At 44.3% G+C, this 12307-nt stretch overlaps 1 pseudogene; it reads right to left on the bottom strand.

The window, feature by feature from the left end:
- LOC112069018 (roundabout homolog 1-like) overlaps positions 1-12307 on the bottom strand; it is a 55490-nt pseudogene that overhangs the window by 23557 nt on the left and 19626 nt on the right.

The raw sequence follows: 12307 nt of genomic DNA, 5'->3' as shown, positions 1-12307 counted from the left end.
TAAATAATGATCACAGGTAGGCTAACGTAATGTAACAACACATCTAAATAATGATCACAGGTAGGCTAACGTAATGTAACAACACATCTAAATAACGACCTTTACCAGCGATGTGTTTAAATACACCTCTAATAAGTTGAAATGTAATTTTAAACTGTCACAACAAACCGTCTGGTGTAATATCATGCAATAACAGGATGTTGTCTTCCTAATAGTGCTGAAAGAGAAGACATGCAATTTCTGTTCCATACAAGAGACCATGACCAAACTGGAAACGGTGTTACTAAAGCAGCAACTCTTTTCTGCAGGTAAGAACAAGGTGACGACAGTTTAGTTCAGTGCCTGTCAGTTCCAACAGAAATGTTTCTCTCTCCTTCAGATACCTGACAACTGGAGAAAATCCTTACACCTGTCGCAACGTGACTTTACCCATGAAGAACAACCCAGACTGAAAAGACAGAAACTGACCCAGAATGTAGAGCAGAGATTATATATGAACACAGAGAGGAAAGAGGAGCTAAGTAAATGCATACCAGACAATGAGAGAGAGAGACTGATGATGGTCTCTATCAATATGACTGAATGTGGGGCAGCAGGGAAGCCAGTGAAAAAAGGAACATTCTTCAGCATGGTGGGTCCATCCACAGAGATAAAGGGAAAGAAAGAAGGGAAGAAAGAAAGATGGAAGGCGGCTATGTTTTGACCTCCTAACCTCCACTGATTCCCACCACACACTCACCCTTGTTTAGCTTGTTCTGCTCCATGATGTTATACTGGTGGAGCTGTGAGGTCATTTCCTGTTGCTTCTGCAGCTGAACCGTGGTGGGTTTCCAGCCGTGTTTCTCGTTCATCTCCCCTCCCCCTCCTCCTCCTCCTCCCCCTCCTCCTCCACTCCCTCTGTCTCTGTCTGTGTTGATGTTGTTGCCCAGGATAGACGACTGAATGAGCTGTGTGGTGGCGTACGGGGTGGGCTGTCCCCCTGGTCCACCCGGCCCAACGAAGCGTCCGTCCTTCAGGTTGGGGCTGTTGAAGGTCTTCATCTCGTTGATCTTGTTGGAGAGGTCCACGTCTCCGTACACTCCTCCCTCCGGCACCATCAGGTTGGTCTGCTTGCTCTCCATCTGGTTGTTATAGTTGGCGATGCAGTCGGCTGGATAACATGGGAGCGGGTGCAGGGTGAAAGGTTTAGTCAAAGACCAGAATAGCTTCTATAGCTGGTTCAGAAGAAGAGGTTTGCCAAGTGCATGAACTGCACGAATGGCATTGTATTCATTTTGTATTCACTGGCATCACATTCCGATAAAAAATAAGATGAAAATATTAACATTTCAGAATGACACAGAAATAAATCAGCCCGAGTCATTTGTACCTTTCAACAGATCACTGTGCCTTCAGTCTAGACATATAAATATATATTTCAGTGCAAACTACAGTTCATTATGTACGTCAGCTATCCCTATCTGGTTCAGTTGAGTGACTGGAGCTGTATTATACTTCCACTGTCTGCGCTCTCTGTCTTTCTGTCTCGATAATGTCTCCATCTTTTCCACAGCCCAACGTGGGTGGCGTGTCTATCCTCCCTGTCAGACGCCAGGCGAGGAGGCTTTGCTCATTGAGAAGGACAGTGGAACATGTCTGTATCAGAAGGTTGGAAGGAAGCGTGCAGCAAAGAGCAAAGCTCCACAGTCAGATCCAATGTTCCCTGGCTCATAAAGTATTCAAATCCTCCAGCAGATCTGAGAGCCAGCCTTGCGGTAAATATCAAGGACGGCTGTAGGTGGAACAACCGAGCGCACGTGAGCCTCACATTTCCAAGAACCGAGGGATATCTGAGGCACTTCAGAGGTAGATGTGGAGAAAGGGCCTCTATGTGGTAGATAAAGGGACATTAACTCGTATCCCTCGACTCCGTCACCTAGCCGCTGATCCTGTTAAACCTTCACAGGGTTTAGGTTGGCCACACAAAGCAGCCAGCACCAGGGATGCTCCTTAACGCCTTAAACTGGGGATGAGTGAGAAGTGCTTTTAGCATATTACCCCTTCTCAAACAAACTCACACGATGTTTGGGAAAGGTAAAACACAGCACGGAATGAAAAGTCGGATTAGGTTTTCTCTTGTTGACTGTCATGGATAACTTTAGAAGTTGGGTATGTATTTGATGGGTACAGTGTTTCTTTGTCCTTGAGTAAGATGCTTAACCTAGCGGTAGCACAGCACTTAGTACAACACTACATCTGCTACAATAAGAGAGTGTGTAAGGCTGTTTGGGGAGACGGTTAAAGCCAACAATGTAAATGAATCAATGAGTGGGTAGGCAATACTACACTACTGTAGTATGTGCCACGTGTTCAAACAACTGTCCTGTATACCCACATCTCTTTTACTTTAGTTCAACTTCTAAGCCTACTGTATATCAAAGGGAGGTTCAGGGCTGGGGTCGGGTCCAAGGCTTGTAGTTAAGTCATACCTATGTGTGTGTAACCTCAAATCCCTTGTCCCCACCCTGCACCAAGAGCCATACCTCTCCCCTCTCTGACAGCTGTTGGTCCTTTATCTCTGTACAGTGTGAAAACTTTGCTCTTTTGATCGTGTGTGTGTGCGTGTGTGTGTGTGTGTGCGTGTGTGTGCCTATCGGACTCCAGAGCCAAACTCACTCTGTATTGTTTATAGAAAGTACTGCTGACTGAGAGGCCACCTGGGTGTGTACCATAACTCCCTCTCTGTCTCCATCACTGTCCATCATCTCTTCTGCTCTCTTTACTTTTCTCCCCACTCCCTCGCTCTTTCTCTCTTCCTTTATCTCTGTGTATGCTACTTATCCTCCCCCATCGTTCTTTTTCCTCCTCCATTCCCTTTCTTTCTCTGCACTCTTCCAGGTACCCCCCCTCTCTCTACCCATCTCTCCATCTCTCCATCCAGTGTTGGCTGCAGTCTGCAGTCCTGCCCTGACCTCAACCATTGCTCCACATTTCTTAAATAACTGAGCACTTAGTGGGAATGACATTATTGGCTATAACAACAGTATGGAAATTAGCAGAGCAATTCGATTTGCAGCAGAGTAAACCAATAAGGACCTTCCAGCGCACTCCTTTTATTTCCTGCCTAAAACAACCCTGCTTTAACCTGAAATAAATCAAACACACACACTACTCCTACGCCACACATCCCAGGTTTTTCTTCTAGAGACCTCTCAAGGAGAGAGGTATAGAGAGACTCCAGGGAGCTAACCCAGATATGGGATTTCACTTCTTTCTGTTTTCCACCAAATAGAGCCGCTTGTTTTTATGATTCTTATCTATGCTTTGTTTTGAGAGCAGGTGCGTGAGTCATGCACCCTGTAAATCTGAGGAGGCACAAAGTCTGTGAGAATGGCTAGGTGGTGGTCCTGAGGGGGCTAGGCCCCATGACCCTGAAATATGTTATTTTTCTGCATATCTAAGCATACCTCTGTCTGTATCCTCCAGGTAGTTCTTTAAAAAAATATATATTATTAAATATGCTTCTCTTTATCTCCGCTAGAATCTGGGTAAAATATTTTTCAATATATTTTGTTATTGCTTGCTATTCTGAAGTCTGCCAACCTTGTTATGAGATTGGGAACCTATCTGGGCTAGCTAAAGCCAACTTTTAACAAAAGTGGCTAGTAGTATTACAAAGAAACAACTAACACAAAACAAATTAATAATAATATATACAGTACCAGTCAAAAGTTTGGACACACCTACTCGTTCAAGGGTTTTTATTTATTTGTATTATGTTCTACATTGTAGAATAATAGTGAAGACATCAACACTATGAAATAACAAACATGGAATCATGTAGTAACCAAAAAATATAGTCGATTTTTCAAAGTAGCCACCCTTTGCCTTGATGACAGCTTAGCACACTTGACATTCTCTCAACCAGCTTCACCTGGAGTGCTTTTCCAACAGTCTTGAAGGAGTTCCCACATACGCTGAGCACTTGTTGGCTGCTTTTCCTTCACTCAGCAGTCCAACTCATCCCAAACCATCTCAATTGGGTTGAGGTTGGGTGATTGTGGAGGCCAGATCATCTGATGCAGCACTCCATCGCTCTCCTTCTTGGTCAAATAGCAATTACACAGCCTGGAGGTGTGCTGATTATAGTCCCACTAAGTGCAAACCAGATTGGATGACGTATCGCCACAGAATGCTGTGGCAGCCATGTTGGTTAAGTGTGCCTTGAATTCTAAATAAATCACAGACAGTGTCACCAGCAAAGCACCCCCACACCATCACACCTCCTCCTCCATGCTTCACGGTGGGAACCACACATGCGGAGATCATCTATTCACCTACTCTGCGTCTCACAAAGACATGACGGTTGGAACCAAAAATCTCCAATTTGGACTCATCAGACCAAAGGACAAATTTCCACTGGTCTAATGTCCATTGCTTGTGTTTCTTGGCCCAAGCAAGTCTCTTCTTCTTATTGGTGTCCTTTAGTAGTGGATTCCTTGCAGCAATTCGACCATGAAGGCCTGATTCACGCAGTCTCCTCTGAACAGTTGATGTTGAGATGTGTCTGTTACTTGAACTCAGTGAAGCATTTATTTGGGCTGCAATTTCTGAGGTTGGTAACTCTAATGAACTTTATCCTCTGCAGCAGAGGTAACTCTGGGTCTTCCTTTCCTGTGGCGGTCCTCATGAGAGCCAGTTTCATCATAGCGCTCAATGGTTTTTGCGACTGTACTTGAAGAAACTTTCAAAGTTCTTGAAGTTTTCCGGATTAACTGACTTTCTTAAAGTAATGATGGACTGTTGTTTCTCTTTGCTTATTTGAGCTGTTCTTGCCATAATATGGACTTGGTCTTTTACCAAATAGGGCTATCTTCTGTATACCAGCCGTACCTTGTCACAACACAACTGATTGGCTCAAACACATTTAGAAAGAAAGAAATTSCACAAATTAACTTTTAACAAGACACACCTGTTAAATGAAATGCATTCCAGGTGACTACCTTATGAAGCTGGTTGAGAGAATGCCAATAGTGTGCAAAGCTGTCATCAGGCATAGGGTGGCTACTTCGAAGAGTTTCAAATATAAAATATATTTTGATTTGTTTAACACTTTTTTGGTTATTGCATGAGTTTTGATGTCTTCACTATTATTCTACAATGTAGAAAATAGTAAAAATAAAGAAAAACCCTCGGATGAGTATGTGTGTTCAAACTTATGACTTGTACTGCATATATATGTGTGTTATTATTATTACTATAAAAACATTTTAACAGAACAAATCTGAGGGGGCACGTGCCCCTGTGCCCCCTATGGGCATGATGCCCCTGTGCCCCCTATGGGCATGATGCCCCTGTGCCCCCTATGGGCATGATGCCCCTGTGCCCCCTATGGGCATGATGCCCCTGTGCCCCCTATGGAGCATGATGCCCCTGTGCCCCCTATGGGCATGATGCCCCTGTGCCCCCTATGGCGCATGATGCCCCTGTGCCCCCTATGGGCATGATGCCCTGTGCCCCCTATGGGCATGATGCCCCTGTGCCCCTATGGCATGATGCCCCTGTGCCCCCTATGGCATGATGCCCCTTGCCCCTATGGGCATGATGCCCCTGTGCCCCCTATGGGCATGATGCCCCTGTGCCCCCTATGGGCATGATGCCCCTGTGCCCCCTATGGGCATGATGCCTCAGAGTTATTTTGATGTTTTAGTACAGTTTATGTTTGGATGAGTTGTTCCTGTGCGTAGCGTACTCACCTGGGCGGCTGTATGTAGCCAGGTTGCTGTCACTGTTACCCTGTCCTGCGGTGCAGCAGTTCATGCTACAGTCGTTGTGATTGGAGCAGGAGTTGGGCCAGGTATCAGCCAACCAGGGCTGGGTAGCAGACTCCCCAATGTTCAGCAAACCTGGCCTGGAAGGATGGGGCACAAAACAGTCAACACTGACTAACAGTGGAACATGCTGCCCCACTGTAACACAGGTTTTAGGCAGATCAATGGCGATTCAGTCAATACTAAATTATTATTTTGAAATTGTCACACTTCCCTATGGCTAGGTCCTAGGCTGTTGTTTTACAGAAAATATCACTCCCTCTCCTTCCCTCTCTCTCTCTCTCTCTCTCACCTTTATCTCCCTGCTCCATTGGCCTTGGATGCGTATTAGAGGAAAGCTCAGCTAAATACATTATGTGCGCTTGACTTGTCCATGGCCAATGACACTGTTTCACTGAGGCCTCGTGAGCATCAGCGATCCGCTCGGATTAGAAAGCCAGATAGAATTCACTCCCGGTATGCACCACAAACGCTCCGCCAGTAGATTCCATGGTGTCACAGAACATCTTTGTCATCCTTTAAAGTTTAGTATAAATACACAACTACAGTCAAGGACTGAAAGTACTGAACAGAACTGCGATCAAAGGAGGTCAGGGACATCTCAACTTTCCCACTACGTGCTTCAGAAGAGGAGTACAGTAGGATATCCATCTCCTGTCCTGGTTTCTATCTCCTTTACACCGTCTGAACAGACTACCAGCTCTCTGCTGTCTGAACCAGACTACCATCTCTCTTGCTGTACTGAACAGACTACCAGCTCCTACTGTCTGACAGACTACAGCTTCTCTGCCTGTCTGTACAGACTACCAGCCTCTCTGATGTCTGTACAGACTACCACTCTCTGCTGTCTGTACAGACTACCAGCTCTCTACTGTCTGAAGGAGACTACCTCTCTCTGCTGTCTGAACAGACTACCAGCTCTCTACTGTCTGGACAGACTACCAGCTCTCTGCTGTCTGAACAGACCTACCACCTCTGCTGTCTGAACAGACTCCAGCCTCTGCTGTCTAACAGACTACCAGCTCTCTGCTGTCTGAACAGACTACTCGCTCTCTGCTTTCTGACAGACTACCGGCTCTCTGCTGTCTGTACAGACTACCGTCTCTGCTGTCTGTCAGACGACAGCTCTCTACTGTCTGAACAGACTACCTGCTCTCTGCTGTTCTGAACAGACTACCCTCTCTCTTTGAACAGACTACAGCTCTCTGCTGTCTGAACAGACTACCACTCTCTGCGTCTGTACAGACTCCAGCTCTCTGCTGTCTGAACAGACTACCAGCTCTCTACTTTGTACAGACTACCAGCTTCTTGCTGCTGTACAGACTACCAGCTCTCTCTTGTCTGAACAGACTACCAGCCTCACTGTCCTGACAGACTACAGCTTTCTGCTGTCTGAACAGACTACCGGCTCTCATGCTGTCTGAACAGACTACCACTTACTGTCTGAACAGAGCCTACCAGCTCTTACTGTCTGACATACTACCAGCTCTCTGCTGTCTGGACAGACTACCAGCGTCTGCTTTCTGACCAGACTACCAGCTCTCTGCTGTCTGAACAGACTACCAGCTCTCTGCTGTCTGAACAGATACCAGCTCTCTACTGTCTGAACAGACTACCAGCTCGCTGCTGTCTGGACAGACTACCAGCCTCTACTGTCTGAACAGACTACCCCGCTCCACTGTCTGGAAACAGACACAGCTCTGCTGTCTGGACAGACCACCAGCTGTCTTGCTTCTGGACAGACTACCAAGCTCTCTGCCTGTCTGAACAACTATCCGGCTCTCTGCTGTCCTGAACAACTACCAGCTTCTGCTTCTGCGAACAAGACTACCAGCGCTCTACTGTCTGAACAGACTACCAGCTCTCTGCTGTCTGGACAGACTACCAGCTGTCTGCTGTCTGGACAGACTACCAGCTCTCTGCTGTCTGAACAGACTACCGGTTCTCTGCTGTCTGAACAGACTACCAGCTTTCTGCTCGTTAGGGCTGTCCTCGTCTAAAAAAAATCTTTGTTGACCAAAAGTCGTCTCTTCTTTCGACCAATCGATTGCTTAACATTTTTAAATGTGTCATTTTCCATATATAGACACACCCTATGTGTTTTAATAAAATTAACTATATGCATTGAGATTGTCTGATGCTTTAAGCTTACGGTTTGATGCCTCAAGAGGGCACCAGAGATGTAGATAACCAGAAGAAAAAAAACTTAACCTGACCCAACTATTCTCCTCCAACTCCTGCTGGCTTTCACAGATTCTGCCAAATCAAATCAAATCAAATTTTAATGGTCACATACACATGGTTAGCAGACGTTATTGCGAGTGTAGCAAAATGCTTGTGTTTCTAGTTCTGACAGTGCAGTAATATCTGACAAGTAATCTAACAATTCCACAACAACTCCCTAATACACACAAATCTAAAGGGATGGAATAAGAATATGTACATATAAATATATGGATGAGCGATGGCCGAGCGGTATAGGCAAGATGCAATAGATGGTATAAAAATACAGTATATACATATGAGATGAGTAATGGAAGATATGTAAACATTATTAAAGTGGCATTTTTAAAGTGACTAGTAATCTATTTATTAAAATAGCCAAGGATTTCAAGTCTGTATGTAGGCAGCAGCCTCTCTGTGTTAGTGACGGCTGTTTCACAGTCTGATGGCCTTGAAATATAAGCAATTTTTCAGTCTCTCCATTTCTACCGATCTGCGTGCCAGGTATGGTCTTCGCATGCTAATTTTCATGAAACAGTTTAATTTAATTTAGAATAACGTCTTCATATCTCAAAATTACTGTCATGTGGTTAATAAATATTATATCTAAATGTAAATGAAAATGACACGAACCTAAAAAGTATCTTCTATTGCCAACTATATAAAATCAGTGCAGCCTGCACTGCAGGTAGAAAATATCCAGATAAAAAGAAATACCCTATGAATCATATTGGCTACACATGGCCTGTCTGCAACGAACTTGAAACATTATATCAACTTTGGGTCCAGCCTGAAGATTGTGCAAGCGAACTTGCAACATTGTATAAAATATTCTGGGCCCTCAGAGTTTCCCTGTCAGTGAGCTTGGGACAGATTAGTGTTGGTGCATTAAGCCAATCAGAAATACTATCAGATCCCCAAATGAGCACATTAATATGCCTTTTTTTGCACACAGGCCTGGTAACCTATAGGCCTACTTCTATGTATAATCAGGCCTGGTAACCTATAGGCCTACTTCTATATATAATCAGGCTGGTAACCTATAGGCCTACTTCTATGTATAATCAGGCTGGTAACCTATAGGCCTACTTCTATGTATAATCAGGCCTGGTAACCTATAGGCCTACTTCTATACGTGCATGACCGTACTCAACATTGACAGGAGTTCTCCAAACAAAAGACAATGACTAAATTGACAGAACTCGGATACGGAATTAAATAAACCACAACTTTTTTCTCACAATTGTAGCATAGGTTGTGCACTCTGCAAACAACGTGTCCACTCAGACAATGAGAACAGGAAGACTGGAATAATAATATTGAACGCATTAAAAGAAACAACCGTAATCAAAGTAACAAACATTGTAAATTGGAAATGAGAGAAATTAACAGTAAATGTACTACTGGGGATGTATGTAATGGAGAGTTGATAGACACTTACAATTAATGCAAACAATTCACACAATGAAGTTCTGAAAACAATGAATGTGCACAAATTGGCGGGAGAGAGCACATTCTGGAGAGAGAAGTGCATTGTACATCTGGGCATATGGTCAATCCCACGTCTGCATTGGTGATGCAGCATTTATGGTGATACGGCCTCAGCAGAAGTCGGGGCATTCATACTTCACGCGCTTCACGGAGCAGTGCAGTGCTGTTGTCAAGGAAGTGAGTTTGTGTTTATACAGGATGTAACGCCACCACCTACAGTCAACCTATCTTTTCAATGCGGAGCTATACAGAGCCCTCCGCAACTTTGGAGGCGCATGGCGACACGGTACAGAGCTGGATTTGGCCTCTGCATGCCTCTGGAGGCTCCACAATTGTGTCACACCCTCCATAAGGAGCCTTTGACCACATTTTCAGATCAAGCATAAATTAGTCTAGGCCTCCACAATGGATTAGTTCACTGAGATGGGCGCAAATATATATACACTACCGGTCAAAAGGATTTTTCTTTATTTTTACTATTTTCTATGTTGTAGAATAATAGTGAAGACATCAAAACTATAACACATATGGAATCATGTAATAACCCAAAAAGTGTTAAACGAATCAACATATATTTTATATTTGAGATTCTTCAAAGTAGCCACCCTTTGCCTTGATGACAGCTTTGCACACTCTTAGCATTCTCTCAACCAGCTTCATGAGGTAGTCATATGGAATGCATTTCAAATAACAGGTGTGCCGTCATGGTCAAATTCCTGCAGATAAACACTACTAAAAGACACCAATAATAAGAAGAGACTTGCTTGGGCCAAGAAACACAAGCAATGGACATTAGACCGGTGGAAATCTGTCCTTTGGTCTGGAGTCCAAATTGGAGATTTTTGGTTCCAACCGCTGTGTCTTTGTGAGACCCGGTGTGGGTGAACGGATGATTTCCGCATGTGTATTCCCCACCGTGAAGCATGGAGGAGGAGGTGTTATGGTGCTTTGCTGGTGACACTATCAGTGATTTATTTAGAATTCAGGCACACTTAACCAGCATGGCTACCACAGCATTCTGCAGTGATATACCATCCCATCTGGTTTGGGCTTAGTGGGACTATCATTTGTTTTTCAACAGGACAATGACCCAGCACACCTCCAGGCTGTGTACGGGCTATTTTACCAAGAAGGAGAGTGATGGAATGCTGCATCAGATGACCTGGCCTCCACAATCCCCCAACCTCAACCAAATTGAGATGGTTTGGGATGAGTCAGACTGCAGAGTGAATGAAAAGCAGCCAACAAGTGTTCAGCATACGTGGGAACTCCTTCAAGACTGTTGGAAAAGAATTCCAGGTGAAGCTGGTGTAGAGAATGCCAAGATTGTGCAAAGCTGTCATCAAGGCAAAGGGTGGCTACTTTGAAGAATCTCAAATATAAAATATATTGTGATGTGTTTAACACTTTTTTGGTTACTTCATGGTTCCATATGTGTTATTTCATAGTTTTGATGTCTTCACTATTATTCTACATGTAGAATATAGTAAAAATAACGAAACCTTTGAATGAGTAGATGTTCTAAAACTTTTGACTGGAAGTGTAAATATATATATATATATATGTTACTGCTCAACTAAAACAATCTCGGTCGACCAATAGCCTAACGATCAAACAATCAAACAATCGACCAGTCAACATTTTACATTTGAAGCAGCCAGACTAAATAGCCTTATAATTCTCATCAAATGGGGTGATTTATTAGAGCCCAAAGGCTATACTAGCACAACATCCCGAAAGCCTTTAACTGTTATTTCTCTCCCATCACTACCACTGGAACAATCCAACCTGTCAGACATTCGCATTGTACTGAGTTTTTTCCCCCGTTTCTTATTCAGCTGACTTAGTCTCCGCTTACGGTCTCCACATTCATTTTGAGTAGTGAACACATTTGTCTTGGAGAGACAAATACAATCTCGAAATGGCTCCTCAATCTTGTGAGTGGTTCAGTGGAGATATGTAGAGAATGGACATTGTCTTTGAGCAGAGCTCCCATGTTCAGGCTGTAGACCTGACTCAATCACAGAGCAGGGTAATAACATGATTGTATAGATAGACACATAACGACTATGGAACAATAGGCAACCATAGAGATACCTTTAGCACAAAGAGGGGACAATACCAAAACACTGCTTTAATTCAAACAAGTCTATAGATACACTGCCATCAACGTGGGTTCTAGATGATTGAGGAGACTATAACATCAGTGAATGTATGAGTGTCTCAGTACGCGTGACTAGTAGGTAGTCTGGAAAACAACACATAGGCTACTGGTCACTGTCACGCCCTCTCCTGTATCATTCTTCCCATCTATTTACATAGGGCCCTCCATTCTAAAGAGTAGGGTGTGTGCAAACTCAACTATCGCCATCTCTGTGTATGTTAGAGATGAGGCTATGGCACAGCCTTGTGGCCAGACATGGTGCTCTTCTCTGTGGGATGAGGAGGATAGGGGTTTGGGGAGATGAGATAATAATTTGTTCCTGCTGGTATCAAAGTACTTTCTGCACCTCCTTCCCGTCTCCTCCGCTCCCATCCCATCTTCTCTTCTCCTCTCCCTCCCCTCTTCTCCGCTCTGCTCTCCTCCCTTCTTTTCTACCCCCTCCCTCTCCTCTCTGGTCTTCTCCCTCCCCACTTTTCTCTCCCTCCCTCTCTCCCTCTCTCTCTCTTTTCCTCTCTCTCTCTTTTCCTCTCCTCTCTTTTCCTCTCCTCTCTTTTCCTCTCCTCTCTTTTCCTCTCCTCCCATTTCCTTCTTCCTCTCCCTCCCTTCTCCTCCTCTCTCC

This window comes from Salvelinus sp. IW2-2015, unplaced genomic scaffold, assembly GCF_002910315.2.
Source record: "Salvelinus sp. IW2-2015 unplaced genomic scaffold, ASM291031v2 Un_scaffold849, whole genome shotgun sequence".
NCBI classification, from domain to species: domain Eukaryota; kingdom Metazoa; phylum Chordata; class Actinopteri; order Salmoniformes; family Salmonidae; genus Salvelinus; species Salvelinus sp. IW2-2015.
The sequence above is the reverse complement of the archived record's forward strand: the minus strand, read 5'-3'. Positions and strand labels throughout refer to the sequence as shown.